The sequence below is a fragment of the Delphinus delphis genome, chromosome 10, assembly GCF_949987515.2.
Source record: "Delphinus delphis chromosome 10, mDelDel1.2, whole genome shotgun sequence".
In the NCBI taxonomy this organism is placed as follows: domain Eukaryota; kingdom Metazoa; phylum Chordata; class Mammalia; order Artiodactyla; family Delphinidae; genus Delphinus; species Delphinus delphis.
Window position 1 is genome coordinate 75,502,083 of NC_082692.2, and position 14,490 is coordinate 75,516,572.

General features: G+C 42.5%; 1 protein-coding gene and 2 pseudogenes across 23 annotated transcripts in view; all 3 read right to left on the reverse strand.

The window, feature by feature from the left end:
• The window catches only part of FHIT (fragile histidine triad diadenosine triphosphatase), a 1,444,513-nt gene that overhangs the window by 1,119,776 nt on the left and 310,247 nt on the right, over window positions 1–14,490 (reverse strand). The window lies entirely within an intron of this gene.
• Window positions 351–2,359, reverse strand: LOC132432913 (DNA replication factor Cdt1 pseudogene; annotated as a pseudogene).
• On the reverse strand, window positions 12,546–12,614 carry LOC132433018 (U4 spliceosomal RNA; annotated as a pseudogene).

Here is a 14,490-nt window from a genome sequence, read left to right on the forward strand (position 1 = left end):
TACATTTCAAACAATAGCTTTTTAACTTGGGGGTAGAGAGAGCTTTTTAAAAGTTAATAATAAGCATCATTAATAGCCTTTAATTTCTATCTGTTGTTGAAAAGGACCAGGCCTCTGACTCCAGAAGCTCCTCAGCATTTTCACAAATGCACCCATCAGAAATTCAGAACCAGTGCATTTGAATGATTTTACCATTTATTAAAACAAGTTTCTTTTTCTTTTTTCTTTTCTTTTTTTTTTCTGACTTTATCTTACAGTTCTAGAGGCCAAGTACAAAAATCAGGGTGTGGGTGGGCAGGGCTGGTTCCTGGTTCTCCAGGGAGAATATGTTCCTTGGCTCGTGGCTCCTGCCGGGACCTTCCAATCTCAGATTCTGCATCTGCCTCCCTCTTATGGGGACCCTGTGTGACACCCGGCCCACCAAGATACTCCAGGACCACCTCAGGATCCCACGTGGACACCTGGGAGGGTTATTCTGCCAACCACACTACCTCTCCCCCACCTCACTTCCCTGCACCCTGTATACGAGGGGGGCCTCCACCACACTAATCAGAGGCCCTCAAGCCCAGCAGCTAGAGCCCTGACCCGCATGGGGACTTAGGACAGGGAAAGCAAAGTGTGTCGTGTTCCTAAAGAGAGTAAGACACAGGCCTGGCGGCCCGTCTGTGTTGGCACCTGTCCGCCGGGCTCACAGCGCCTCCTCAGCACGGGCAAGGTGGGCCAGCCGTGCCAAGACATCCGCCAGGTTGGCGGCCTTGCCCAGATTGACGCAGGTGTCCGTGCAGATGCGGTGGAGGCTGAGCCAGTCAGACAGCAGCTCAGAGAGGAGGTGCACAAGCTTCTCCATCTCCCAGGGGCTCGTGGCCGTGCGGTAGCTGCCCACCATCCTGGTGCAGGCCATCTCCACGCTGAGCGCTGGCTTGTGCTCTGACCTGAAGACGCTGCGCAGCACGCGGGCCACCTCAGGCAGCCGCTCGAGCCCCTGCAGCCGCTGCTCCTGTTCCAGGCGCCGGGTCATCTGCGCCAGCTGCTTCTGCGCCTCCTGGGCCGGATCCGCTCCAGCAGGACCTGGGACATCCCCTTCAGGGCGGCAGGCGGCATGGCGGCAGGGCGGCTGGCAGTGCCGGGCTGGGGGACCAGGGGCTGCTAGGCTCGGCCGTGAGCTGGGCCAGGTCACTCAGAGCCTTCTCCATCCTGGATGACACCAGGCTGCGGGCACCGGCCAACACCTCCTGGGCGGTGGCCAGCTTCTCCACGGTGGGCGGCTGGGGCAGCTTGGCCGGCTCGATGTCAGGCACTTCGTCCACATTGAAGCGGGGGTGCCAGCGTGCCAGCTGGTCCTCAGGAACCTCCATGGGCGGCGGGGGGTGGGGGGGTTTTAGGGAGGCCAGGAAGGCCCTGTGATACTACCGGACACGAGCTACCAGATTCTGGCTGAAGATCTGGCACCACCGCAGCAGGCGCGATGCCGTGAGCTGGGGAGCCACACTGCCAGCCTGCTGGTCCAGCAGCGGCTCGATGGTGAGCTGGTAATCAGACCTCCTGCCATCGTCCTTGAATGTGGTGGCGTAGCGCTCCTGGTGGAAGCAGTAGGAGCCAGGGTACACGGTTTTGATCCGGCCCACACTGCGCTCCTCAAAGCGCTTGTGCATCATGTCCTGGACTCCCTGCTTGACCCTGGCAAAGGTCACAGTCACAGAGCGGTTGTAAAGCATGCCCACGATGGTGTCCATGCAGCAGAACATCTCGGCCAGCACCTGGTACTTGTAGGGCAGCACAAGGCCCAGGGGCCCCTGCTGGGCCAGGGCGAGGAAGTGCTGATAGGCAGGCATCTGCTCACCACGTAGCCCCGCTGGGTGCCCCTTGTCCTCCGGTGCTCTGGGTTCCTCAGCATTCTTCTGTGCCCTTGCCTTCAGCTCCTGGACCCGTGCCCCCAGCTCCTGCGCCCACTGCAGGCAAGACTTGAGCTCAGAAAGGGTGACCTTTGTAGGGACCTTGTGTCCTCCTGGGCTGCCAGTCAGGGTCGCTGACCAGCTGAGAGGGTGGCCTTTGTCTTCTTGCTTTGGGGAGAAGAGTGCTCTGGGGAGCCAGGGACAGCTGGGGAACTAGGGCCAGAGACTGCGTTGGTCAGCAGCCGCAGCCTCCTGCGCGGGGGCAGAGCAGGCTCATCGCGCTGGGGCTCGGTGGGTTGGGCCCAGCTGGGGCCGGGGCGCAGGGCTCAGGGTGCACCAGACCGGCTTGGTGCGTCTAAGGGGTGGTATGTAAATCTTCGGGAAGACCCTGACGGGCAAGACCTGAAGGTGGAGCCCAGTGACACCATCAAGAATGTGAAGACCAAGATCCAGGATAAAGAAGGCATCCCCCCTGACCAGCAGAGGCTCATGTTTGCAGGCAAACAGCTGGAAGACGGCCGCACTATTTCTGATTACAACATCCAGAAAGAGTCTACCTTGCACCTGGTCCTCCGTCTAAGGGGTGGCTGTTAATTATTCAGTCTCGCATTCATAATGCCCAATGATGGCATCACTCTGCACATGGCACTGCGCCATGGCGGGAGCAGCGAGACCCCAGCAGTGGGACCACAAGCAGAAGTGGAGACGCGTTTCCCGCTGATTTTCTCGCTGCACCCTGGTCCCGCCCCCGCTGTGGGCGGAAACTATTGGCACAAACAAATTTCTAAATAGTTCTCCTGGACAGGAAGGACCCGAACCTTGGAAGAAAGTGGTAGAGCTATATTCTGTGGAGTCATGGCAAGCAATAAAGGAATAAGGGGAGTTGCCACCTCATTACTAAAAGTGTCAGTGCAATGATATCCTAATAAAAGGTGTTCTAACAGAAATTATAAGAAAACTCTCAAAAGAGAAGTCAGGTGCAATACAGCAGAGAATCAAGCAAAGACATCTTTATCTAAGAGGGGAGTAAAAACATACAAATATACCACCCCTATAATTTTCTTAACTTATAATTTTTGAATAGATGATACATCCAAGAAGTAATTAATTGAAATAATACCAAAGTAGCAATGTACATTGAAAAATGTCTTCTGACCCATGCTTTAAAAAATCTCTTATGCAGTCTTCAACATATGCATATATAAATATATATACATACACTTTACATTTCTATGACCACAAATAATAGCATATTCTAACCCTTCTTTCACTTAGAGATGGTTCTATATAGATACAGGCTTTATAAAGGCTTAACTATATTACAGTGCATAAATATTCCATAATTTATTCACCTAATCTATTTCTTGTACAGTTAGACTATTTTAAATCATTCGTTATTAAACAAAATGCCATGATGAATATTTTAATACAGAGATTTTTGTGCATCTAGTGACTATATTTCTAAAATAAATTACTAGAAATGAAACTGCTAGGTCAAAGGGTTGTGTGAATTTTATTTTGATAGTTACGGCCAAATAACTTTCCAAAGACAATATACCAATTTATACTTCCATTCATGATACCAATATATCTTGCATTGAAGGGATTCCAAAATATCCAAAAGTTCACATCATTTTTCTGCCAATTGCTCCATTCCCTCTGAAATGGGGGTTGGGGGTAAATATCATCTACTTTTGCTTATAAGTATAGGCAGGTTATAATTATTATTACCCAAGATTCAAGGCTATATCATTACCTACCGCACCGCTCTCTCCTCACTGTGCTATAATTCTAACTGGTCATATAGATCTTTAATTTGCAGATCTCCTCAGAATACAGATTATCTGCATTCTGCAGACATCTGCAAAAAGCCATCCACAAGTGCATACTTCATGGCTGAATATTTTTACATAACATCAGCTGGAGCCCATCATTCCAGTATTCTCGCCACGCGTCACAACCTGCTCTATTGTATCAATAAGCAGCTTCAATTAGTCATATTCTCCCCATGGTGACGACAGCTATGATAGCGTGCAGTGGTCTGATGAAGTTTGTAATACAAAGTACAGATGGGGATATTAGAAGGAAGAGGATACAAAATTAGAATAGCATAAAAAAATTCCACCTCCCAAATAGTTATTTGGGAAATGACATAGTATTCAAGAACGAATACAAAAATGCAATTACTTTTGAAAAAGATGGATAAATAAATTCACCACAGGAACACATTCTTGCCCCAGATAGAACTCTGGTTTTTATTGACTAATTAGTCATTAAGTGTTATCCCAAAAGCAAGTATAAATAAAAGAATGTTTGGTAAATTGAAAAAATACTTGCCTTAAATAGAATTATAAGATGAAAATAAATACCAACGGAGAATGCTGCTTTGAAAGCGTTGTACAGTAGTAAATAAATTAGAAGGCATAAACACAGTTGGCTCTCCTCTCGGAATTTTTCCTAATCCTTCCAGTTCTCACCTTGTCCACTACTATCACTGGGCTCCAAACCACCCCTACCATATCTGGCATAGAGCCATGTCTTCCTAACTGACCACCTTTTCAGCCTCTTCTATTCAGAGCAGCTGAAACTATTACTTTTTAAAAATATAAATCAGATCATGTTATGTCTTTCCTTTCAGTCCTCCTGTAGTTTCTCTCACAATAAAAATCTAAAAGCTTCACCATGGCTGAAAAGGTCCTATGCAATCCAGTCCTGCCACCTCTTCAATGACATGTCCCACTGCTCCCTTCTCATCCCCACACTGGCCTCCAACAAGCACAGTCCCAACTCAGGTCCTCAGGCCTTACTATTGCTTCTAGCTAGGATGCTTGTCCCTCAAATATTCATATGTACCCCCTCCTCTTAACTTTAATCACATTTGTCCTCAAATGTCACCTCATCAGAGAGGTATTCTTTGACTACCCAATCCAAAAAGCAACCCAAAGCTCTCACAATGCATGCTGATTTACATTCCTTACACCACTTACTCCACTTTACATTACATTATAATATGCATATGTGTATCAATTTATTATCTATATCTCCTAGATTCTAAATATAATTTCTATGAAGGCAAGAAGAAGCAAAAATACAAATTGTGCATCCCAACCAGACACAAAATCATGCTGTGATTGTGAATTATATCCATAGTTGTTAAAACATCATTTAACTTACTTTGGGTCAAATTCATTCAACACAGCAAACATTTAATGAACTTCTAGTTACATATGGGGCTATTATATATTCTGTTTATAATATGCATTATATTACATAATATGTATTATATATTATGTATATGTAAATATATATAATACATAATTTAATAATATATAAATATAATATTATATATAAATAATATATATTATATGATATAATACATATTATAAACAGAATATATATTATATAATGAACATTTAATTAATATGGGATTCCAGAAGCACAGGTCCCAGTGTCTATTCCTGCAGACAGAACTTTACAGTGTTTAGGAGACAAGACACAAAATATGAGCTATTGAAATACCAGGTCAAAACATTAACAATCAGAAGCCAACATAAGTAGGGCAGATAATAAATGTCAGGAAATTCGGACGAGAGACTTGTGTAGGCTAAGAGGGTGAAGGAAAGTTTCAAAAAGAAAGATGGAGAGGATCAGGAAAAGGAAACTAGAAGGAGGAAAGCATTCCGGTTAAGCTCACAGCATAGGGAAAAACAGATTATACCAGTGATCCTCAGACTTCAGGGCATGGAACCCTGGTGCTAGATGGTCACTGACAGGACAAAACAAAGACTAATAAAGTTATGTCCCTTTCAATTCTCTTTCAATCTTTCTAATTCATCCAATGAGAAATATTTATTAGTGCTAACATGTCAAAACACCTTCCTAACACTTGGCTACCATGAATAGCATCATTTTATTTTTGTTATATTCCCCTTTAAAGTTTCATTCCCTTATTTATTGTAATGGATTTTATTTTCCATTTATGGAACACTATGTGAGTTTCTTTATATATAAACTCATTTAAGTAAGTAAAATGAGTTATTTTAAAGCCAGACATTAAACCAATCCTGGACCAGGTGGCTGGGACACTACCTGCCCAGACACAGCAGAGCCCAGCTTTAAAGTAAGCAAAGGGTGCTCAGTGGAGAAAAGCAGAAAGGGAAACTCTTGTCAAAACGCAAGAGGCCTCATGGCAGGCTAAAGATTTTAGAAAATATTATGTAGGCCTGTTTTCCAACTGGTTACAAATTCCTTGGAAACATGCCCTTTGCACAAGAGTGTGGCATGCCTCTTATTTTTAAGACTGCATGAACTATGACAATCGTCAATTCCATTATAAAAAGTTAAAGACAAAGTAGAAAAAAGCTAACATTACTCCATACTGTATGAGAAATATAAAAGCACAACCATAACTACAGTTTTAATTTAAAAAATTTTTGTCTGTATCAATAAGGATCTGGGCAGAAACAGAGTATACACAAAACACCCAACTGGGGTAAGCTGCAGAGCTTTTTACAAAGGTGTGGTAATGGTGTGGGGAAACCAAGGGTTAAGGCAGTATGTGGAGTTGAGGGAGGAGCCCATTTATAAAGCCAACAGAGAAGAACCTCCCAGGCACAGAACTGAGTAGAAAGTGGGTATGAAGGGATAAACGGAAGATACCCAGCACAAAAATAAGGCTATTTCCAAATACCTGCTGGGTAATTATTTACTACTGTCTAATCACTAGCTTTAGGTTGGGCTTTGGGCTACAGAGATTGAGTGTAGACAGCCTGGACTTAAACTTCAGCTTGCCACTCATCAGCTATGTGAGTTTCTTATGACACTGAACTTAGTTTTTCTGATGAAATGGGGGACAATAGCAGTATTCACCATAGGGCTGGTGTGAGAGAAAATGAGTAAATGTATATGAAGCACTTAGCATACTTTGCCTGCAATAAATGTGTTGTGCACGTCAGGGGGTGGGAGAGGGTCATGTTAGCCACCAAAATGTTTGGGAAACCTACAGGAGGAAAACTTAAAATTGTGGAAATTCTCAATTTAAATTCCATTAACTTAATACTTCATATGACTTGGCCAAAAAACCCCACAAAATTCTATTCTATTGATAAAATATCTGCAAGGCATACAAAGCAGGAAAATTATCTAAACTAGCAGAGGCAGGTAGGGGTGATGGTGGTGGCAGCAGCAGGGAGTGGACAGTAAAGACTTCCTGGAGAAGGCAACATTTAAAACGAGACCAATCTGAAGCCAAAGAGGAGTCAGCTGAAGAAAGAGGTGGGTGAAGAGGGAGCAGGGGGCACCCAAAGTGCCAAGGCCCTGGAGAAGAGGAAACATTACAGGTTTAATGAACCAAATGATCTAGACGTGAAAGAGTAAAGGGAGCTTGGGGAAGACTCTAGCTGGAGAGGTAGAACTCTCAGCCATGCTTAAAGAGTTTGAATCATATTTTTTATGAGGGCAGTGAGAAACCTTTGAAGGGCTTTAAACTGGGAAAAGACATAATCCCATGATCAGACTGTCATAGTTAGAAAACCACTGCTAAAGGGAATGGAGAGCCATTGAAGAGTTTTGAGTCAAGGACTGGACAAGAAAAATGGTGTTTCAAACTTACTTTTTATCATTTTAGTGAATGCCTAAAACTAAAATTGTTGTAAAATGTTATAAAAATGGTTTATAAATGTCACACATAACTTTTCCTTGGCTTAACTATACATGTGTGTTCATTCAATAACTCATGTACATTCATTAAGACATTTATTGAGCACCTAATATATATACCAGGAATTGTGCTTAAATAGGGACAGGAGAAGAAAACTCACACATAAGCAGTATAAAAGTGCTTAAGATTTGAGAGGCAAAGGACATTTCTGAGTGGTGGGTAAAATTCCTAAGGTGGGAGCAAGCAGAGTGCATGTGATAAAACATATTCCAGAATGGTTAGAATATACAGTGCATGGGCAGTGTTGAAACACTCATTCAATAAGAATTTAGTGAGTACCTACTATGTGCTAGCATTGTACAGCCACTGGTGACACAGTGATGGACAAGAAAATGCTTAAAATATGACAAGAATAACTTTTATCATTGCAGACAACACTAGGTTGATTATCAAGAGTACGTGAGGAAGAAAGAAAAGAGCAGTGCCTTAATTTAAAGACGCTTGGAGTGGCAATAAAACATTTTTAATTAAAACTTCTCTACTGAGAATAGACAATCTTTGAAAGCCTGTGTAAATGAATTACATACAAATATACTAGTGATATTAGAGCTTTTAAAATGACATTATAACTTCTGAAATGTCAAATAACTTTGAATGTCAAATGTTACCCCCTCCATCAAAAAAACTACAATCATGGGGCTTCCCTGAAGGCGCAGTGGTTGAGAGTCCGCCTGCCGACGCAGGGGACACGGGTTTGTGCCCCAGTCCGGGAGGATCCCGCATGCCGCGGAGCAGCTGGGCCCGTGAGCCACGGCCGCTGGGCCTGCGCGTCTGGAGCCTGTGCTCCGCAACGGGAGAGGCCACGGCAGTGAGACGCCCGCGTACCGCAAAAAAAAAAAAAAAAAAAAAAAAAATTACAATCATGAATTGTCCAGCTGATCCCAAATCAAAGCAACGTACTTAAAAGGGGAATGCCCATTCTTTACACTGATCAGAAGAAATGCCTCAAATGTGGTTAAATCTTTGCTTTGACGTCACAGAATCTTGATGCTGATACAGACCCAGAAAGTCAGCTAAGGTCCATTTGGGGCAGCTTGAGAAGGGGAGAAAATGTGTTCCCTGCCTAACACGAACTTTTCCAATTCAGCCCCTGATCGTGCCAAGACAACACAGTGTAATAATGGTAATTTAATAATGCCGTCCGCTGGGCTCTGCCCAGATTAGAAAGCTCGGGGAAATAAATGAGGCTTGCAAGCCAAACAGAGGGAAACTTCTCCAGGCAGTGCCTGCAGCAGGGAGATAGCTGGTAATGAAATACCCCAGTCTCCATTCTTTAATACGAGAGGTAAACATTAAAAGGGAGTCAGGAAAGGTAAAGCTCTCAAAATGGAAATAAATAAATAAGCTCACCTGCCATGATGAGATGTCTGAAAATGACTTGGAAGGACTGCCCAGAGATTTTCCCGGGGGATGTGGTAAAGTATCGACAGACATCAAGGGAGGTAATTATGTGCTTGGGCACATTTGCTGGATAAACTGGTCTCCTTACCTTCAACTTCCCGTGTGGGCACCAGATACAGAAACCGTGTTTAAACTACACAGCGTTCTCTCTGGCTTTTACCATAAAAAGGAAATAAAAGTGTATCCTGGGGGATTCCCCTGGTGGCACAGTGGTTAAGAATCCGCCTGCCAATTCAGGGGACACAGGTTCGAGCCCTGGTCTGGGAAGATCCCACATGCCACAGAGCAAATGAGCCCATGCGCCACAACTACTGAAGCCCGCGTGCCTAGAGCCCATGCTCCACAACAAGAGAAGCCACCGCAATGAGAAGCCCATGCACCACAACGAAGAGTAGCCCCCGCTCGCCGCAACTAGAGAAAGCCCGCGCGCAGCAACGAAGATCCAACGCAGCCAAAAATAAACAAACAAACAAACAAATAAATTTATTTTAAAAAATGTGTCATGGGTTCTTGGCAAATCAGTCCAGTGTTAGATAGGGACCCATTATCTTTGACCTTCATGTTTTTGCCTCTTCTGACTCATAGAAAATCCTCAAAAACTCTTTAAGGGAAAGATATGTGATGTCTGAGAAATTCTCACTTTCAGAAAAAAGACACCATTTTTGCAGCATAAAAATCATAGTTGAATTAAGTGATTTCTTTATTTTTTATTTCAACTGGTCTGTTATCTGCTCAAATTTTTAAAATTTACCTAAAATAACAGAAGCTTTGTTTACTGACCGTGTTATTAACATGTGAGGATAATAGCCAATCCTCTCCTTTCTCTGTTTTTCCTCTCAATCACCAAGACAACTCTAACATTCCTCCATCTTAGCTTCTTTATAGAAAAATTCTCACAGGTAACTGCCATCCTCTATCACTTCTGAAACTGGTAATGAAATGTCAGAGGAGGAACCGTTAATTAAAATTGTGGAATCCACTTTGCATCCTCTCACAGTCAATAAAAGTACTACAATTAAGGATACATTTCAACACATGATGTAACTAATATGTCACATTTTTTAATAACAGTTGGCTATTAAAAATCAAAAGTCATGAATGTGGGGGCTTCCCTGGTGACGCACTGGTTGAGAGTCCGCCTGCGATGCAGAGGACGCGGGTTCGTGACCCAGTCCGGGAAGATCCCACATGCCGCGGAGCGGCTGGACCCGTGAGCCATGGTCGCTGAGCCTGCGCTTCCGGAGCCTGTGCTCCGCAACTGGAGAGGCCACAACAGCGAGAGGCCCACGTACCGCAAAAAAAAAAAAAAAAAAAATCATGAACGTGAAGAGAATATTCAGTAAACATCTTGCTACACTGGCCATAAAACTCCTTTCATTCAACTAGTGCAATAGATTTGATATTGAGATCAATTAAAAAGGTGTTTTCTAGTAATAAACCAAGGAACATGTCTATAATCTGCAAGGAATTTATGGGAATAAAAACTGTACCTGGGGCTTCCCTGGTGGCCCAGTGGTCGAGAGTCTGCCTGCCGATGCAGGGGATACGGGTTTGTGCCCCGGTCTGGGAAGATCCCGCATGCCGCGGAGCGGCTGGGCCCGTGAGCCATGGCCGCTGAGCCTGCGCGTCTGGACCCTGTGCTCCGCAACGGGAGAGGCCGCGACAGTGAGAGGCCCGCGTACCGCAAAAAAAAAAAAAAAAAAAAAAAATTGTACCTGAATATCCCACACGGGCTTACCCGAGCTGTTATCTTCAACAAGATTTCCTCACACTCTCAGCTTACTCCATAAACATTTAAGAAAGAAACAGTACAGAACAGCAGCTGAGAGAGTTCAGGCTCTGGAGTGAAATGCTGTGTTTCAACCCTGCCTCTGCTACTTTCTAAACATGAGACTGTAATCACTTGGCTTTATTTCTTGGAGTCTCAGTTTCCTTATCTGCAAAATGGAGAAAACACTCTCTACTCTTAGGGCTGCTGTGAGGATTAAATGAGATAACATGCATGAAGCATTTTGAATAGTGACTAGGACCTTGTAAAGGCTGAATAAATATAAGCTGTTCCTCTTCTTGGACACTTTATTCATTTAATAACTATATTTCCCTAAGGGTCTGGTAATCTAAGAACATTCATATACCTGACATATATTCATTTGTTTTACACTATTGCACTACTCATTTTTCTACATAAGAATTAGGCAGATGATACTTCAGGGTCCCTTCGTTCCAAATGCTGCCACTCATATTTAGTACAGATATCTGTTAAGCAAAGGAGAATAAAGGAGTCAAATCACCTCAGAAGCTGCTGGTTTCCACCCTTGCTTGTCAACTAACTCCATATGAGTCAAACTACACTCTCCATGGAGCACTTGTGAAAGTCCCTGATTCATAGAAGTATTTACTTTGGGGTTTGGGGTTTGTTTTCTCAGGTTTATGTCTGGGACAGCTTGCTAAAGCTAACAGTCCAGCAATTTTATTAAACTCTTTTCAATTTCAGCATTTTTTAAAGAGCATATAGAAATCACACTGGCAGTGGCTATTTAAACTTCCCAGTGGATGCTAAAAAAATAAAAGGACACTTAAATGACCGTTTTTGAGCAGAGCCAACAGCATGTGGCCTAATTATCCAACTACATGAAAACTTCTATGGATTTTTAACCAGAGTATAAGGGTTTGATATGCACAGTTCAGAACGCAAACGGCTACCTCACTGGGGGGATGTAGAACTTTTCAAGTCTAAATATAAGGTCCAGGTATATCGGGGTAAGTTTCTTTTCTGTTTTTCCTTATGATAACTTCTAAGAAATGATAAATGAACAAGATGCTTAGAAACTGATGTAGCTAAGCCACTAATGAATACAAGTGAAGAAAATACCATTGTGCTAAGTGCTCTCCATTTATTTCTAATACAACTTTCTGAGGTAGGTAAAATTATGCACATTTTACAGATGAGGAAACCAAACTCAGAAAGGGTGAGTGCCCTACCCCAGAGGGCAGGTATCAGAGCTGGTGTCCTGGTTATCCTCTATTTGCCCCTGCAGACCCTTTGTCTGCCCTGTGGTGGCCTCTCCTCTGCAGCCCTCTGCAGCTCTCATGCCTTCTGGCTTCTGTTGGGTTAAGACAGGAGGCAGACAGCTTTCCCTTATTGTCCCTACCTTAAAATCATTACCCCTTTATTTTGTTTTCTTCATCACTTATGTAAACATTAGCATACACTTAGTCATGAATTCATTCAACGATATTTACTGGGAGTCTACCACATACCAGACACTCTATTTAGGTGCTGAAATACTGTAGTAAATAAGACTCACGTGGCCCTTGCCCTATTTATTTTCTCTTCCTTTCTTTTCCAACTTAAATATTAAATATAAGGGATTTCCTAAAATCAAATACCATGTCTTCTACAAATCTTTGGGCAGGCCTGGACACATTACGGATGCTCAAGAGTGGATGGATAAAAGAATGATTGATGGATAAGAGAAAATCATCTGAAGTATCTGCAGGACCAGGATAGAAGCTACCAAGCCTAATAAGACCTTTTCAATTAGCAGTAATCGTGCCTCGGATAAACCTTATTGGCTACGATACTACCACTGCACAAAGCTTAAAACTAAGACTTTTTCAATAATTTGCTGAGCAAACCCATAACAGTGCTGCTCGTTACAATAAGAATTAAGAACAATGATGATATCTGGTGTTGATGAAGATGAGGTGAAATGAGCATTATTATAAACCACTGTACTGAGTATGAATCAGTGCTACCTTTCTATGTGGCAATTTGCTTAAACACCACAAACAAGTGACTCGGCTAACTGGCTTCCAGAAACAAATCCTAGAAGCACGATTAAGGATGAGTCCAAAGATATAGTTATAAGTATGTTATGAATAATTTGAAATTTTAAAAAATGGTAATGACCTAAGTGTTCAGCAACAGTGGATTGGATTAATCTATTCAGGCACATCATATAATGAAATACTACAAATGATTAAACATAATGCCATATCATATATTTCATGACATGAACATATTCGCATTAACTGAAAAAGGAGGATACAAAGTTTTACGTAGAATAACGTAATTTTTCTTTTAAAAAAATTTTGATATAAGAAAAAGGTCTAAAATTGCACTGTCCAATAGGAATATACGTAATTTTAAAGTATTTAGTAGTCATATTTTAAAAAGTAAAAGATGAAAAAAAAGTAAAAGATGAAATTCATTTAAAGATATATTTTAATTAATCCAACATACACAAAATAACAATAGCTTAAATTCTCTTTTTGAAATTTGGTGTGTAGTTTATACTTCTAGCACGTGGTGTCAATTCAGTCTTGCCACATTTTAAATATTTATGAGCCACATGTGGCTAGTGGCTACCAGATTGGACAGCTCGGGGAAGCCTTAAAAGCAGGTATGGAGAGTAGGAATTTGAATGATTTTTACTTTCTTCTTTCGTTTCTCCATCCTTTTACAATTACCATGTATAATTTTGCTGTTGACATATACTACTTCTGTGATACAAAAAAAAGTTGTTTTTAAATATTAAGAACAGAGGTTTTTTTTCTGTCTCTGGAATGCTTTTTGTCTCATCGTCTCTGCAGTTCACAGACTACCTGCTTCCTAGAATTAGAAAAATGCTCTCCTTTCTTCCCCTCTCTTTATAGAGACTTTGAATAGCTACCTAGCTTCAGCCCTCGGGGCAAGTGACTTAAGGATCAAATAGTGTTGCTCTTCAGAGTCACAGCTAAATAAGCCCCTGCTTTCCAGTGATGTGACCCCGAATCTATCAAGACTCCAAGCACTGTTTTAGAAGCTCTCCTGGGCTTGTGGAAGGGCATGGAATGGGACCGGAAAGCGCTTAATTTGAGGTTAATTAAATAGTGATGACAAGCCTTAATCTCCAACTTGTCATCAGATTGTAAACACTGATCGCAGCTGCAGCCATCTGCAATAAACCTATTGAGAGAAATCTTGACCAGAATGAAATGAGTATGTTGATTACCCAGATGAAGCTGAGAGAGATGAGATCAGAGAAATCCAGGCTCTTGTTATACCAGGAGAAATGGAGACCCGAAAGGAGAGAAATCAGAGGAAAATGTGTCAAATCTGATGCCTTTACAGTCCTACCAAAAAAAACTAAAAGATTACTGGACCCCAGGAGCCTGGAGGATGAGAGAAATAAAGGTGAAGATGTAAATCCATTGGACTGAGGACCTGAAAGAAACTGAAATAGCTCTGTCACTATTAACACCTGATGGGTTTCTGTGGAAAATATGTCTGAGCCACGTGCATGTGCTGGGGCCTCTGGACCAATAGCTATACCAGCAGAAGTGAACTACAGCAGGAGTTTCCCAGGGAGGGAGGTGGGGAATAACAGTTACAGGTCAGGCACTTCACATATAATTTACCTGATAATTCTCTCAATTATTTTATAAGGTATTATTATTTTTTCCATTTTAAAGAAGAAAACGCTAAATCTCAAA